Source organism: Arachis ipaensis, chromosome B8 (assembly GCF_059453495.1).
Source record: "Arachis ipaensis isolate K30076 ecotype BB chromosome B8, ASM5945349v1, whole genome shotgun sequence".
NCBI classification, from domain to species: Eukaryota; Viridiplantae; Streptophyta; class Magnoliopsida; order Fabales; family Fabaceae; genus Arachis; species Arachis ipaensis.
This window is the reverse complement of record NC_142443.1, coordinates 61,186,089-61,203,601: the sequence shown is the minus strand read 5'-3', so window position 1 is coordinate 61,203,601 and position 17,513 is coordinate 61,186,089. Positions and strand designations below refer to the sequence as shown.

At 41.1% G+C, this 17,513-nt stretch overlaps 2 non-coding genes across 2 annotated transcripts; both read right to left on the bottom strand.

Annotated features, from left to right (window-relative positions):
• Positions 1 to 1,321: 1,321 nt before the first annotated feature.
• On the bottom strand, positions 1,322 to 1,425 carry LOC148548289 (small nucleolar RNA R71). Its single transcript, XR_015897629.1, has one exon. It is a non-coding gene; the product is annotated as a small nucleolar RNA R71 (small nucleolar RNA).
• Positions 1,426 to 7,371: 5,946 nt separating this feature from the next.
• Positions 7,372 to 7,475, bottom strand: LOC148548288 (small nucleolar RNA R71). The gene has a single exon (XR_015898333.1). It is a non-coding gene; the product is annotated as a small nucleolar RNA R71 (small nucleolar RNA).
• Positions 7,476 to 17,513: the final 10,038 nt, after the last annotated feature.

Sequence of the window (17,513 nt, the reverse complement as noted above, 5' to 3'; positions counted from 1 at the left end):
GATTGCCAAGGAGATCAATGAGTGCATTGATTGAGGAAGAGATGAAAATGAACTTGATCCGGAGAATTGTAACATCTCCTAAGCCCAATGAACTCCCCATCTCTGATCTTACCCATTCTCTTTAATTTCTGCCATTTACTTTTATGAGCAAATCCCCCATTCCCATTTACAATTCTGCAATTTATTTTCAGTCATCTACTTCCAGTCCTTTAATTCTAGCATTTACTTTTCTGTTATTTACATTCCCGCCATTTTATTTTCTGTAACTCTCAACCCAAATTTTGGATTCGCTCAACTAGAACATTCTTCTAATTAAAGTTGCTTGATCAATCAATCCCTGTGGGATTCGACCTCACTCTATTGTGAGTTTTTACTTGACGACAAATTTGGTACACTTGCCGAAATGAGATTTGTTGAGAGACAAGTTTTCCGTGCATCAAGTTTATGGCGCCGTTGCCGGGGATTGATTGTGCATCAACAATGATTAGATTGGAAGATCACTAGATTGAGCATTTTTATTTTTGTGAATTTCATTCTCTGTTTGAGTGATTTACTTTTTGTTTTCGTTAAACTTCTTCCCTTCCCCCTCTACTCTTTTGTTTTACTTTGTTATTTTCAATTCTGTTTGCTAACCCACTAACTGTTTGATATATTGCATCACCCACAACTAACAGTAATTCTGACACAAATACTTTCTGCACTTATTTTTTTCTTGCTTGCACTTGATGGTTGTATGACAGGGAGAAGAAGCGGGGCTTCAACTTCCTTCGATTCTGAACCTGAGAGGACCTTCCTTAGATTAAGGAGGGAGGCAAGAGGAAAGAAAGTGGTTGGTGCTGAGGAAGAAGAGGAATTCTTTGAAACAAACATGGAAGACAACATGGAAAACCATCATGAAGAAGAGGATCACAACCATGGGGGAGGAGGTAGAGCAAATCATGCTGGGGAGGATAGAAGAGTTTTGGGCTCTTACATCAATCCAAACCAGGCAATTGTGGAAGTAGTATCCAAAAGCCAACAATCCATGCCAACAACTTTGAACTTAAACCACAGCTCATCACCCTTGTTCAGAACAACTGTTCGTTTGGAGGAGGTGTTTAAGAAGACCCCAATCAATATTTAACCACCTTCCCTGAGAATATGTGACACAGTGAAGTCTAATGGTGTTCATCCTGATACCTATAGACTGCTCTTGTTTCCATTCTCACTTAGGGACAAAGCAGCCAAGTGGCTGGAATCTTTCCCAAGGGAAAGCTTGACAACTTGGGAAGATGTGGTGAACAAATTCTTAGCAAGATTTTACCCTCCTCAACGAATCAATAGGCTGAGAGCTGAGGTCCAAACTTTCAGGCAACAAGATGGTGAGACTCTATATGAAGCATGGGAGAGGTTTAAAGACCTAACAAGGAGGTGTCCACCTGACATGTTCAACGAATGGGTGCAGCTGCACATTTTCTATGAAGGGCTCTCTTATGAGTCAAAGAAGGCCGTAGACCATTCATCTGGAGGATCTTTGAACAAGAAGAAGACTATTGAGGAAGCCATAGATGTTATTGAAACAGTAGCAGAGAACGACTACTTCAATGCTTCCGAAAGAGGGAACACAAGAGGAGTAATGGAGCTAAACAATGTAGATGCTCTGTTGGCCCAAAACAAGCTCATTACCCAGCAGCTGGCTGACCTCACCAAGAAGATGGAGATGAACCAAGTAGCAGCAATCTCCACTTTATCAACAACACAAGAAGGAGTGCATGAAGAAGCAGAGGGTAGTCAGGAGCAAGCCAACTACATTGGGAATTCACCAAGGAAAAACTATGATCCATACTCTAAGACCTACAACCCTGGATGGAGAAACCACCCAAACTTTGGGTGGGGAAGTGAGCAAGATCAAAACCAAGACCAGAGACGTTACAACTCCAACAACAATGCAGCTCACCAGCAATTCACACAGAGGACATCTCAATACCCCCACAACAATACTTCTCCACACGCTTATCAAAACCAAAACAGCACATCTGCTCCGAATCACTCATCAATTGATGACAAGCTCTCTAAGATTGAAGCCTTACTTGAAGGAATATGCCAAGAAATTCAAGAAAATAAGGTGTTCAAAGAGGAGGTGCGAGCCAATATCAAGAACCAGGGAGAGACCATTAGGAAGCTGGAACTCCAAGTGGGATATTTAGCTGAGAAAATTCCCAAACCTACTGATAGCTTCCCAAGTGACACGGAGAAAAATCCCAAAGGAGAAGCAAAGAAAGTAAGATGGGAAGATTGCAAAATGGTCACTACAAGTGATCAAGAGACTGAAGACAAGCAAAACACACTTTTCGAACAACCTGAAGACAACTCAACAAAGGAGGAGGATAAAGATCACCAAGAACCAGAAATCTCACAACAAGAGCTGTTGAAGCTCTATGCACCCTTCCCTCAACTGCTCAATGGTGCTGTGGGAAAAAGAATATACTCAAGGTTCCTAGACTTGTTTGCATCTCTGCATGTGAACATACCATTCATCAAGGCAATTCAACAAATGCATGCATTCATCAAGTATATGAAGGAACTTCTTCCCAGGAAAAGCTCACTCAAAGGAGGCCAGACTATAGTGATGAACAAGGAATGTAGTGCCCTTATTCAACCTGAGTTGCCTACAAAAAGAAGAGACCCAGGGAGTTTTCACATCCCTTGTGCCATAGGTGAAACTATGTTCGATAGAGCACTATGTGATTTGGGGGCCAGCATCAACTTACTGCCCCTATCCCTGGTGAAGAGGCTGCAGATCAATGAGATAATGCCCACAGATGTAATCATCAGACTGGCTGACAAAACTCAAAAGCAAGCAATAGGAGTGGTGGAAAATGTGTTGCTAAAGGTTGGGAAATACTTTCTCCCAACAGACTTTGTCATTCTGGACATGGAAGAGAGTCACACTCACCCAATCATATTAGGAAGACCATTCCTAGCTACGGCCAGAGCACTTATCGATGTAGAGAAAGGGGAGCTAATATTGAGAATCCATGATGAACGACTCAACTTCAATGTTTTCAAATTCTCACAAGAAACAGATCAAGAGGACAAGGAACTAAGCACAAATGATAAAGAGACACTGAAGGAGGAGACAAGCACTGAAGCACAGCCAGTTTATTCTGAGATCCCCGTAATTGATAAACAAGGAAAACAGCAATTGCCACAGCTCAAGGAAAAGTTAGAGGAACCTAAACCTCTAGAGGTAAGCGAAGACAGCATCACAACTCCTTTAGAAAAAGAGGTCACCAAGGGGAAGGCAACCTCAAAAGAAACAAAGAAGAAGGTACCAAGAAGGTGGAGGAACAAGAAGATCCCTACGGAAGACTTCTCTCTAGGGGATAGAGTTGTCTCAGCTTACTTCCCAGATATTCCTCCTAATCTCCTTACTGTACCATCTCAGTTACCCAAGGTCTTCACTATCAACAGAGTTCTTTCCTTGGAACATGTGGAGATCATTGATCCAACCAATGGATATAAGTCCACAGCAAGAGGGGAGGACTTTAAGCACTACCAACCACCCTGGCGAAGGAAAAATGTCAAGCTAGTGACGCTAAAAAAGCGCTTCATGGGAGGCAACCCATGTTTTATATGTTTTTAAAATAATGAATAAATCAATGTTTATGAATTTCAACCCAAACTTGACAAACACTTGGTGAAATCTTTATCATGCAGTATATAGTGAAGAACAAGTTTGGTGTTCAAAGCAAACCAAGATGCATGCTAGTCTTGGGAGCTTTGAACAAAACTTTTCATCACATTGCTTCAAACTAAGTTTGATGTCACCCCATGGTGCCACCAAAATACATATAAGGACCCACCAATAGTTAGTTAGTTAGTTGGAATTCATAAATAAACAATCAAATCCTTTCTTCCCTTTTATTAATATTAGCCGTAGAGTTTGATTTTTATGATATTAATTTCCTTATTTTAAATCTTTATAGGAAAGGAAAAGAAGCATAAAAAGGGGGATTGATTGGACAATTAAATGGAGGAGATTTCGCCACTTAATGAAGAGCACTACACACATGTCTCAAGAGGGAACGCATGGGGAAACGCTGCCATGCAACATTGGAGAAAGAAGACCCTTGAAGACCGAACCAATCACTCTCATTAAGTGATGATCCTTGTCCTTCCTTCATACACAACCCCAACCGTCCATCAAGCAATAATTCTTGCAATCCACACCTTCTATCCATTCATGACCTCCCTATATAAGTGAACCTTAGTGCATGATCATTCCTCACACTCAAATTTCCACTCTCCACACTTCATACTTTCGGCTTGCTCAAACCCCTTCATCACACTCTGTCCTAGCCAACCTATTCCTTATCTCTCCGTATTCTCCAACCTCCACCTCAAAACAGCAACTCAATTCATGGCATCATCAAGCTCAAAGAGGCAAAAGAGGAAGAAACCCATGGAGAGTGTTCCTTTTGATGAGAAGAAATTCAAAACTGCCTTTCATGAACGTGAATTCGAATGGATAAGGGCGAGAAAGATATTGCCAGAGTTAATCTTCCAAATCAATGCAGATGAGTCACCACAAATTCTGGAGAAAATCGAACAGAGGGGGTGTGATGAGCGGATAATTTATACGCTTTTTGGCATTGTTTTTAGTATGTTTTTAGTAGAATCTAGTTACTTTTAGGGATGTTTTCATTAGTTTTTATGTTAAATTCACATTTCTGGACTTTACTATGAGTTTGTGTGTTTTTCTGTGATTTTAGGTATTTTCTGGCTGAAATTGAGGGACTTGAGCAAAAATCAGATTCAGAGGTTGAAGAAGGACTGCTGATGCTGTTGGATTCTGACCTCCCTGCACTCAAAATGGATTTTCTGGAGCTACAGAACTCAAAATGGCACGCTTCTAATTGCATTGGAAAGTAGACATCCAGGGCTTTCCAGAAAAATGTAATAGTCCATACTTTGCCCAAGTTTAGACGATGCAAACTGGCGTTCAACGCCAGCTCTCTGCCCAATTCTGGCGTCCAGCGCCAGAAACAAGTTGCAAAGTGGAGTTCAACGCCCAAACTGGCACAAAAGTTGGCGTTCAACTCCAAGAATGACCTCTCCACGTGTAAACTTCAAGCTCAGCCTAAGCACACACCAAGTGGGCCCCGGAAGTGGATTTATGCATCAATTACTTACTTCTGTAAACCCTAGTGACTAGTTTATTATAAATAAAACTTTTTATCATTGTATTCGTAGTCTTGGTTACTCCGGTTCCCCTCTGGGGCCGAGACCAATGAACTCCATTATCACTTATGTATGTTCAACGGTAGAGTCTCTGCACTCCATAGATTAAGGTGTGGAGCTCTGCTGTTCCTCAAGGATTAATGCAAAGTACTACTGTTTTCTATTCAATTCAACTTATTCAGTTTCTAAGATATTCATTCGCACTTCAACCTGAATGTGATGAACATGACAATCATCATCATTCCCTATGAACGCGTGCCTGACAACCACTTCCGTTCTACATTAGATTGAATGAGTATCTCTTAGATCTCTTAATCAGAATCTTCGTGGTATAAGCTAGATTGATGGCGGCATTCATGAGAGTCCGGAAAGTCTAAACCTTGTCCGTGGTATTCCGAGTAGGACTCTGGGATTGAATGACTGTGACGAATACAAAACTCGCGAGTGCTGGGCGTAGTGACAGACACAAAAGGATAGTAAATTCTATTCCAGTATGATCGAGAACCTCCAAGATGATTAGCCATGCAGTGACAGCGCATCGGACCATTTTCACAGAGAGGAATAGGATGCAACCAACGACAAGGGTGATGCCTCTAGACAATTAGCCGTGCTGTGACAGAGCATTTGGACCATTTTCCCGAGAGGATTGAAAGTAGCCATTGGCACCGGTGACATCCTTACACAAAGCCAGCCATAGAAAGGAGTAAAACTGATTGGATGAAGATAGTAGGAAAGCAGAGGTTCAGAGGGATGAATGCATCTCCATACGCTTATCTGAAATTCTCACCAATGATTTACATAAGTATTTCTATCCTTATTTTAGTATTAATTTCAAAAACTCCATAACTATTTTATATCCGCCTGACTGAGATTTACAAGGTGACCATAGCTTGCTTCATACCAACAATCTCCGTGGGATCGACCCTTACTCACGTAAGGTTTATTACTTGGACGACCCAGTGCACTTGCTGGTTAGTTATGTGAAGTTGTGAAGATATGTTTAGACCATGGTTCTGTGCATCCGTTTTTGGTGCCATTGCCAGGGAATCAATTTCGAACAATAATTCACAACCTGAGTAACAATTTCGCATACCAAGTTTTTGGCGCCGTTGCCGGGGATTGTTCGAGTTTGGACAACTGACGGTTCATCTTGTTGCTCAGATTAGGTGATTTTCTTTTTGTTTTGTTTTCAAAAATTTTTCAAAAATCTTTCAAAAAAATTTCTCCTTTGTTTTCGAAAAAAAAATGTTTTCAAAAAAATTATTTTTCTTCAGAATCTTTAAGAATGAATTCTAGAGTTTCATGAAGCATGTTGAAGCATGCTGGCTATAAAACCATGTCTAAATTCTTTTGGACAGAAGTTTTGGCTTAAAATTGAATGAATTACACTCATATTTTTACTAAAGCTTGGCTGGCTATTAAGCCATGCCTGACCCTTTGATTGGAGCTTTAGGCTAAAGAGCATAAGATTCCTAGAATTCATATTAAAAATTTTGGAATCCTTATTTTCCTTTTTCAAAATAATTTTCGAAAAAAAAAATACAAAAAAAATTTAGAAAATCATAAAAATCAAAAATATTTTTTGTGTTTCTTGTTTGAGTCATGTGTCATGTTATAAGTTTAGTGTCAATTGCATGTGCATCTTGCATTTTTCGAAAAAAATCATGCATTCATAGTGTTATTCATGATCTTCAAGTTGTTCTTGGTAAGTCTTCTTGTTTGATCTTCTTGTTCGAACATGTAAAGGAGATGGCAGCCGAACCCAACAACAATAATGCAAGGAGAATGCTTGGTGACTTTATTGCACCTAATTCCAATTTACATGGAAGAAGCATCTCCATTCCTACCATTGGAGCAAACAATTTTGAGCTGAAACCTCAGCTAGTTTCTCTGATGCAGCAAAACTGCAAGTTTCATGGACTTTCATTTGAAGATCCTTTTCAGTTCTTAACTGAATTCTTGCAGATCTGTGATACTGTTAAGACTAATGGAGTAGATCCTGAAGTCTACAGGCTCATGCTTTTCCCTTTTGCTGTAAGAGACAGAGCTAGAATATGGTTGGACTCTTAACCCAAAGACAGCCTGAACTCTTGGGATAAGCTGGTCACGGCTTTCTTAGCCAAGTTCTTCCCTCCTCAAAAGCTGAGCAAGCTTAGAGCTGATGTTCAAACCTTCAGACAGAAAGAAGGTGAATCCCTCTATGAAGCTTGGGAAAGATACAAGCAGCTGACCAAAAAGTGTCATTCTGACATGCTTTCAGAATGGACCATCCTGGATATATTCTATGATGGTTTATCTGAGCTATCAAAGATGTCATTGGATACTTCTGCAGGTGGATCCATTCACCTAAAGAAAACGCCTGCAAAAGCTCAAGAACTCATTGACATGGTTACTAATAACCAGTTCATGTACACTTCTAGAGGAATCCTGTGAGTAATGGGACGCCTATGAAAAAGAGAGTTCTTGAAATTGATACTCTGAATGCCATATTGGCTCAGAATAAAATATTGACTCAGCAAGTCAATATGATTTCTCAAAGTCTGAATGGAATGCAAGCTGCATCCAACAGTACTCAAGAGGCATCTTCTGAGGAAGAAGCTTATGATCCTGAGAACCCTGCAATAGCAGAGTTAAAATACATGGGTGAACCATATGGAAACACCTACAATCCATCATAAAGAAATCACCCAAATCTCTCATGGAAGGATCAAAAGCCTCAACAAGGCTTTAATAATGGTAGAAGAAATAGGTTTAGCAATAGCAAGCCTTTTCCATCATCCACTCAGCAACAGACAGAGAATTCTGAGCAGAATCCATCTAGCTTAGCAAATTTAGTCTCTGATCTATCTAAGGCCACTGTGAGTTTCATGAATGAAACAAGGTCTTCCATTAGAAATTTGGAAGCACAAGTGGGCCAGCTGAGTAAAAGGATCACTGAAATCCCTCCTAGTACTCTCCCAAGCAATACAGAAGAGAATCCAAAAGGAGAGTGCAAGGCCATTGAATTAATTACCATGGCCGAACCCACAAGAGAGTAGAAGGACATGAATCCCAAGGAGGAAGACCTCCTGGGACGTCCAGTGATCAATAAGGAGCTTCCCTCTGAGGAACCTAAGGAATCTGAGACTCATCTAGAGACCATAGAGATTCCATTGAACCTCCTTATGCCATTCATGAGCTCTGATGAGTATTCCTCTTCTGAAGAGAATGAGGATGTTACTGAAGAGCAAGCTGCCAAGTTCCTTGGTGCAATCATGAAGCTGAATGCCAAATTATTTGGTATTAAAACTTGGGAAGATGAACCTCCCTTGTTCACCAATGAACTAAGTGATCTGGATCAACTGACATTGCCTCAGAAGAGACAGGATCCTAAAAAGTTCATAATACCTTGTACCATAGGCACCATGATCTTTAAGGCTCTGTGTGACCTTGGTTCAGGAATAAACCTCATGCCCCTCTCTGTAATAGAGAAACTGGGAATCTATGGGGTGCAAGCTGCTAAAATCTCATTAGAGATGGCAGACAATTCAAGAAAACAGGCTTATGGACAAGTAGAGGACGTGTTAGTAAAGGTTGAAGGCCTTTACATCCCTGCTGATTTCATAGTCCTGGATACTGGAAAAGAAGAGGATGAATCCATCATCCTAGGAAGACCTTTCCTAGCCACAGCAAGAGCTGTGATTGATGTGGACAGAGGAGAATTGATCCTTCAATTAAATAAGAACAACTTTGTGTTTACAACTCAAGGATCTCTCTCTGCATCCATGGAGAGGAAGCAGAAAAAGCTTCTCTCAAAGCAGAGTCAACCAAAGCCCCCACAGTCAAACTCTAAGTTTGGTGTTGGGAGGCCACAACCAAACTCTAAGTTTGGTGTCAAACCCCCATATCCAAACTCTAAGTTTGGTGTTGGGAGGTCTCAACAAAGCTCTGCACATCTGTGAGGCTCCATGAGAGCCCACTGTCAAGCTATTGACATTAAAGAAGTGCTTGTTGGGAGGCAACCCAATGTTTATTTATCTAATTTTATTTTTGTTTTTCATGTTTTCTTAGGTTCATGATCATGTGGAGTCACAAAATAAACGAAAAATTTAGAAACAGAATCAAAAACAGCAGAAGAAAAATCACACCCTGGAGGAAGCACCTGCCTGGCATTCAACGCCAGAACAGAGCATGGTTCTAGCGCTGAACACCCAAAATGGGCAGTATCTGGGCGCTGAACGCCCAAAATGGGCAGCATCTGGGCGCTGAATGCCAGAATTGCACCCTGGAGAAGAGCTGGCGCTGAACGACCAGAACAAGCATGGTTCTGGCGTTCAATGCCAGAAATGGGCAACAAATGGGCGTTGAACGCCCAAAATGGGCACCAACCTGGCGCTGAACGCCCAGAGTTGTGTGCAAGGGCATTTTACATGCCTAATTTGGTGCAAGGTTGTAAATCCTTGAACACCTCAGGATCTGTGGACCCCACAGGATCATTTCAGGATCTGTGGACCCCACAGGATCCCCACCTACCTCCACTCACTCTCTTCTCTCTTCTCAATCATCCTCTATTTCCAATAAACACTCTTCCCCAAAACCCTTCACCTATCACCTCCATCCCTCTTCCCTATTAACCCTTCACCACTCACATCCACCCACTCTTCCCCATAAACCTACCAAATAAACTCCACCTACCTTCAAAAATTCAAAATCAATTTCCCACCCAAACCCACCCATATGGCCGAACCTTAACCCCCCCTCCCTTCCCTATATAAAGCCTTCCATTCTTCTTCATTTTCACACAACACAACCCTCTCTTTCCCTTCTTGGCTGAAATACACCTCCCCCCTCTTCTCCATATTTTCTTCTTTTTCTTCATCTAATTCTTTCTTTTCTTGCTCGAGGGCGAGCAATATTTTAAGTTTGGTGTGGTAAAAGCATAAGCTTTTTGTTTTTCCATTACCATTGATGGCACCTAAGACCGGAGAATCCTCTAGAAAAGGAAAAGGGAAGACAAAAGCTTCCACCTCCGAGTCATGGGAGATGGAAAGGTTCATCTCCAAAACCCATCAAGACCACTTCTATGATGTTGTGGCCAAGAAGAAGGTGATCCCCGAGGTCCCTTTCAAGCTCAAGAGAAATGAGTATCCAGAGATCTGACATGAAATTCAAAGAAGAGGTTGGGAAGTTCTAACAAACCCCATCCAACAAGTCGGCATCTTAATGGTTCAAGAGTTCTATGCCAATGCATGGATCACTAAGAACCATGATCAAAGTAAGAACCCGAATCCAAAGAATTATATTACAATGGTTCGGGAGAAATACTTAGATTTTAGTCCGGAAAATGTAAGGTTGGCGTTTAACTTGCCCATGATGCAAGGAGATGAATGCCCCTACACTAGAAGGGTCAACTTTAATCAAAGGTTGGACCAAGTCCTTATGGACATATGTGTGGAAGGAGCTCAATGGAAGATTGACTCCAAAGGCAAGCCGGTTCAACTAAGAAGATTGGACCTCAAGCCTGTGGCTAGAGGATGGTTGGAGTTCATCCAACGCTCCATTATCCCCACTAGCAACCGATCTGAAGTTACTGTGGATCGGGCCATCATGATTCATAGTATCATGATTGGAGAGGAAGTAGAAGTTCATGAAGTCATCTCCCTTGAACTCTACAAAATAGCCGAAAAGCCCTCTCCTGGGGCAAGGCTAGCTTTTCCTCACCTTATATGCCATCTATGTTACTCAGCTGGAGCTTCCATAGAAGGAGACATTCACATTGAGGAAGAGAAGCCCATCACTAAGAAAGAGATAGAGCAAGCAAGAGAGCCCATTCATGGAGCTCAAGAGGCGTATGAAGCTCATCACCATGAGATCCCGAAGATGCCTCAAATGCATTTTTCTCCACAAAACTATTAGGAGCAAATCAACACCTCCCTAGGAGAATTAAGTTCCAACATGGGACAATTAAGGGTGGAACATCAAGAGCACTCCATCATCCCTCATGAAATTAGAGAAGATCAAAAAGCAATGAGGGAGGAGCAACAAAGACAAGGAAGAGACATAGAAGAGATCAAGGATATCATTGGTTCCTCAAGAAGGAAATGCCACCATCACTAAGGTGGATTCATTCCTTGTTCTTATTTCTTCTGTTTTTTGTTTTCTATGTTATGTGCTTATCTATGTTTGTGTCTTCATTACATGATCATTAGTAGTTAGTAACTATGTCTTAAAGTTATGAGTGTCCTATGAATCCATCACCTCTCTTAAATGAAAAATGTTTTAATTCAAAAGAATAAGAAGTACATGAGTTTTGAATTTATCCTTGAACTTAGCTTAATTATATTGATGTGGTGACAATGCTTCTTGTTTTCTGAATGAATGCTTGAACAGTGCATATATCTTTGAAGTTGTTGTTTAAGAATGTTAAATATGTTGGCTCTTGAAAGAATGATGACTAGGAGACATGTTATTTGATAATCTGAAAAATCATAAAAATGATTCTTGAAGCAAGAAAAAGCAGCAAAGAACAAAGCTTGCAGAAAAAAAAATATTAGGCGAAAAAAAATAGAAAGAAAAAAGGAAAAGCAAGCAGAAAAAGCCAAAAGCTCTTAAAACCAAGAGGCAAGAGCAAAAAGCCAATAACCCTTAAAACCAAGAGGCAAGGGTAAATAAAAAGGATCCCAAGGCTTTGAGCATCAGTGGATAGGAGGGCCTAAAGGAATAAAATCCTAGCCTAAGCGGCTAAATCAAGCTGTCCCTAACCATGTGCTTGTGGCGTGAAGGTGTCAAGTGAAAACTTGAGACTGAGCGGTTAAAGTCAAGGTCCAAAGCAAAAAAAGAGTGTGCTTAAGAACCCTGGACACCTCTAATTGGGGACTTTAGCAAAGCTGAGTCACAATCTGAAAAGGTTAACCCAGTTATGTGTTTGTGGCATTTATGTATCCGGTGGTAATACTGGAAAATAAAGTGCTTAGGGCCACGGACAAGACTCATAAAGAAGCTGTGTTCAAGAATCATCATACTGAACTAGGAGAATCAATAACACTATCTGAACTCTGAGTTCCTATAGAAGCCAATCATTCTGAACCTCAATGGATAAAGTGAGGTGCCAAAACTATTCAAGAGGCAAAAAGCTACAAGTCCCGCTCATCTGATTAGAGCTATGTTTGATTGATAGTTTGGAATTTATAGTATATTCTCTTTTTTTATCCTATTTGATTTTCAGTTGCTTGGGGACAAGCAACAATTTAAGTTTGGTGTTGTGATGTGCGGATAATTTATACGCTTTTTGGCATTGTTTTTAGTATGTTTTTAGTAGAATCTAGTTACTTTTAGGGATGTTTTCATTAGTTTTTATGTTAAATTCACATTTCTGGACTTTACTATGAGTTTGTGTGTTTTTCTGTGATTTTAGGTATTTTCTGGCTGAAATTGAGGGACTTGAGCAAAAATCAGATTTAGAGGTTGAAGAAGGACTGCTGATGCTGTTGGATTCTGACCTCCCTGCACTTAAAATGGATTTTCTGGAGCTATAGAATTCAAGTTTAGACGACGCAAACTGGCGTTCCAGAAATATATAATAGTCTATACTTTACCCAAGTTTAGACGACGCAAACTGGCGTTCAACGCCAGCTCTCTGCCCAATTCTGGCGTCCAGCGCCAGAAACAAGTTGCAAAGTGGAGTTCAACGCCCAAACTGGCACAAAAGCTGGCGTTCAACTCCAAGAATGACCTCCCCACGTGTAAACTTCAAGCTCAGCCCAAGCACACACCAAGTGGGCCCCGGAAGTGGATTTATGCATCAATTACTTACTTCTGTAAACCCTAGTGACTAGTTTATTATAAATAGAACTTTTTATCATTGTATTCGTAGTCTTGGTTACTCCGGTTCCCCTCTGGGGCCGAGACCAATGAAATCCATTATCACTTATGTATGTTCAACGGTAGAGTCTCTGCACTCCATAGATTAAGGTGTGGAGCTCTGCTGTTCCTCAAGGATTAATGCAAAGTACTACTATTTTCTATTCAATTGAACTTATTTAGTTTCTAAGATATTCATTCGCACTTCAACCTGAATGTGATGAACGTGACAATCATCATCATTCCCTATGAACGCGTGCCTGACAACCACTTCCGTTCTACATTAGATTGAATGAGTATCTCTTAGATCTCTTAATTAGAATCTTCGTGGTATAAGCTAGATTGATGGCGGCATTCATGAGAGTCCGGAAAGTCTAAACCTTGTCCGTGGTATTCCGAGTAAGACTCTGGGATTGAATGACTGTGACGAACTCCAAACTCGCGAGTGCTGGGCGTAGTGGCAGACGCAAAAGGATAGTAAATTCTATTCCAGTATGATCGAGAACCTCCAAGATGATTAGCCATGCAGTGACAGCGCATCGGACCATTTTCACAGAGAGGAATAGGATGCAACCAACGACAAGGGTGATGCCTCCAGACGATTAGTCGTGCTGTGATAGAGCATTTGGACCATTTTCCCGAGAGGATTGAAAGTAGCCATTGGCACCGGTGACATCCTTACACAAAGCCAGCCATAGAAAGGAGTAAGACTGATTGGATGAAGACAGCAGGAAAGCAGAGGTTCAGAGGGATGAATGCATCTCCATACGCTTATCTGAAATTCTCACCAATGATTTACATAAGTATTTCTATCCTTATTTTAGTATTAATTTCTTAAACTCCATAACTATTTTATATCCGCCTGACTGAGATTTACAAGGTGACCATAGCTTGCTTCATACCAACAATCTCCGTGGGATCGACCCTTACTCACGTAAGGTTTATTACTTGGACGACCCAGTGCACTTGCTGGTTAGTTATGCGAAGTTGTGAAGATATGTTTAGACCATGGTTCTGTGCATCCGTTTTTGGTGCCATTGCCAGGGAATCAATTTCGAACAATAATTCACAACCTGAGTAACAATTTCGCATACCAGGGTGGCAATTGCTCACAAGTCCAGAGGGGAAGATCAATGGAAACCTCATCAAAGAATTTTACGCGAATGTAGTAAGAGAGGATAAAACCAAGGCCCCAACCTTCAAAAGTTACGTAAGAGGAAAAGAGGTGGACTTCAGCCCAAATGCCATAACAAGAGTTCTTCACCTGAAATCACCTCGTTTTGATGAGGAAAGTTATCAGGCAAGAATAAGTAGAAGCCCTGATAATAATGAGCTCTCAGAGATAGTGGCAGACATCTGTGTTATAGCAGCTGACTGGGAGAGGTACACAGATGGGAGACCCAAGTTCATCAAGAGAGGAGACCTGAGCCCTGAAGCCAAGGGGTGGTTTGAACTTGTGAGGAGGTCCATTCTACCAGCTGCAAATAATTCAGAGGTAAACATCAATCGAGCTACTATGGTGCATTGCTTAATACAGGGTGGGGAAATCAATGTGAATGAGCTCATCGCCGAGGGGATTCAAGATTCGGCTGAGAAGGTTGATTCAGGTGCCAGACTTTTGTACCCCAGCACCATTCTCCGCTTATACAACAAGGCCAAGGTAGTATTTGAGGACAGCAATCCAGACTGGGTGAATCCAGGGAGGCCAGTTACACTCGAGCGATTGGTTTATACTACACCTGCTCAACAACAAAGAAGACCACAAATAGGAAAACCAAAAGCAAAAGAAAGAGTTCACCAAGAGGAACCTCATCAGGAAGAATATCAACAAGGAGAGCATTCTGATCCAGCCAACTTGAACATGAGTCACCTTCTAAGAGCCATTGAGGATTTGGGGATGAGACATATGGAAGGACAAGAGCAAATACTGAACCTTCAAACTAACTGGCTGAGCCAACAGGAAGCATGGCAAAAACAACAAATGGAGCAGCAGCAGGAACACTACTCCAGGCTCACTCAAGCCATCAACCAAGTGAATGAGAGGCAAGAGCTTCAAGAGAAGCACTTGCAAGAACTCAACCAGTGGCAAATAGCCCAAACGAAAACTTTCAATGAGTTCAGTGTACTCAATGAAGGAAGGCAACTACATAGGGAGGAGTTCTATGTGAACACTCAAGCCAAGTTGAACTACATGACTAGTAATATGCATCAGCTACACTATGCCATCCCTACATATGATGAGGTCCAAAAAGATTTTGTAGAACAAGAAGAGAGAAAGGTGAAATAGCAAAAGGAGACACTCAAGAAGAAGATGGAATATGGTGGTTTCTGGAAGAAGCTGCTTGGAAAAGGCAAAGGAAGTGAGAGCACAAGCACTCAAGAGAGACACAATGAGGACAAACAAGGATGGGAGCATGGGCATCCACATGAATGAAAGGTGGTGGAGTTCTTTTTAGTCCATCGTTTTCTATGCTTTAAATAAGGAAGATCTTGTATGAAATAGAACCTGCTTCCATGTTATGTTTAACCTTTTTTTAAATTCGTTTTTTTTTAAGTTCTGAATAGGTCCATGATTTCTGGTTTAAATGTCACTGCATCTTTCCCTTATTTACTTGTAAGCTTGTCCATTTTAAATCAAATGAAGAAGAGAATGTTTATGTTTTTAAAAGACCAGAGTAGAGTTCATAATGTGGAAGTGCATTCATGAATCTTTGGGGTAGTCATAAGTTAGCTAAGTTGGTTCAACCACAAGGCTAGGAGGACAACTATCTATCCTGAATACTTGACTTTGGACATACCCATGAGACTAAGTTAATAACAAGATCCTAATAAGAGAAAAGGGAAAGAACAATGGAAGTGAAAAACAAAAGAAAAAGAGTAAGTAATAAGGCTAGGCACCAATGGTTTGGACCTTGAGACAAGTGTCTGTGGTGCTCCTGTGTGAGGGATCTACTTGGATGAATAAGCTCTCAGGGGTGCTTTATCATTTGGTAACTTGGGTTAACTAACCCGGGATTATCAGCTGAAAATCCATTATCAAGAGTAACCCTCACCACAGAGCATTTAGTAACCCAAAGAGGTGCTGGACACCAAGGTCTCAAGAAAGAAAATAAATGAACTATATGCCTGTGGTGTGTATGTATGGGGGAGAGACTTGAGGGAGTAAGTCCTTAGGGGTGCTTCAACACCTAGCACCTTGAACCAACTGGTTCGGGAGTGTTGGCTGAAAGCTTATCTTAAAGAGTTGCCCCCTTACAGAGCACTTAGCCTAAAATAACACAAATAACCCTTGAAATAACAATAAAAGGATCAATGAATAAAAGTCTCATGGATATAAACAAAGTAAGTGTTTAGGGACATGATAAAAGTCTGAAAGCCAGTAATGGAATGAACCTAAGTTGCTATGCATGAAACCACCATAAAATCAGTAACATGACTTCCACAAGAATGACTCATTCATCTGGATATTCCATTCATCATTCTCTTGTTCCAGTACTTGCTTAGGGACAAGAAAGCTTTAAGTTTGGTGTTGTGATGCCAGGGCATCTTGGCCAGTTTCACTGACCTTTTCTTTACTATTTTTAGGTTAGTTTCATGCATTTCCTTAAGAAATAAGCTAGTTTTGGGTAGATATTCACTCACACCTTGATTCAAGCATACATTGTGCATTTTACATTATTTCATGAGGATTTTGCATAAGTTTAGTGACAAATTGTATGTTGCATTGCCCATGACTTGGACTAGAACTTTGATGCACTCTATTGCTTGATTTCAGGACCAAAGGAAGGAAGGAAAGGGAGGTAACTTGCAAGGATAATGAGAAAAGTGATTGCCAATAACACTCTCAAAGCCATCATTGCCCACGTTAAGAGTCACGTTAACTAAGTTAACGTGAACTCTAACGTGGAGAAGGGAAGTTGAGCCAACGTTAGTGACACTTAACATTGTCACTAACGTTGGCAAACACTCATGAGTGGCCACGTTAGAGCCCACGTTAACCTAGTTAACGTGGCCTCTAACGTTAAAGGGGGAAGAGAAGCCAACGTTAGTGACATTCAACATTGTCAATAACGTTGGCCTAAGGATGCAACATACCACATTAACTCCCACGTTAACTTGGTTAACGTGGGAGCTAACGTAAGAGGTGAGAGTTGTCGACAACGTTAGTAACACTCAGCATAGTCACTAACGTTGGAAGCAACCACACAACCCCCCAAGAGCCACGTTAACTTCCACGTTAACTTAGTTAACGTGGAATCTAACGATGAGGAATGAATGATGAGCCAACGTTAGTGACACTCAACATTGTCACTAATGTTGGGATGGCTAAGAATGGCCACGTTAGAAGCCACATTAACCTAGTTAATGTGGACTCTAACGTGAGATCTAGGGGCACATTGGAACGTTAGTGACAATGTTGAGTGTCACTAACGTTCTCGAAGTTTGGCAAA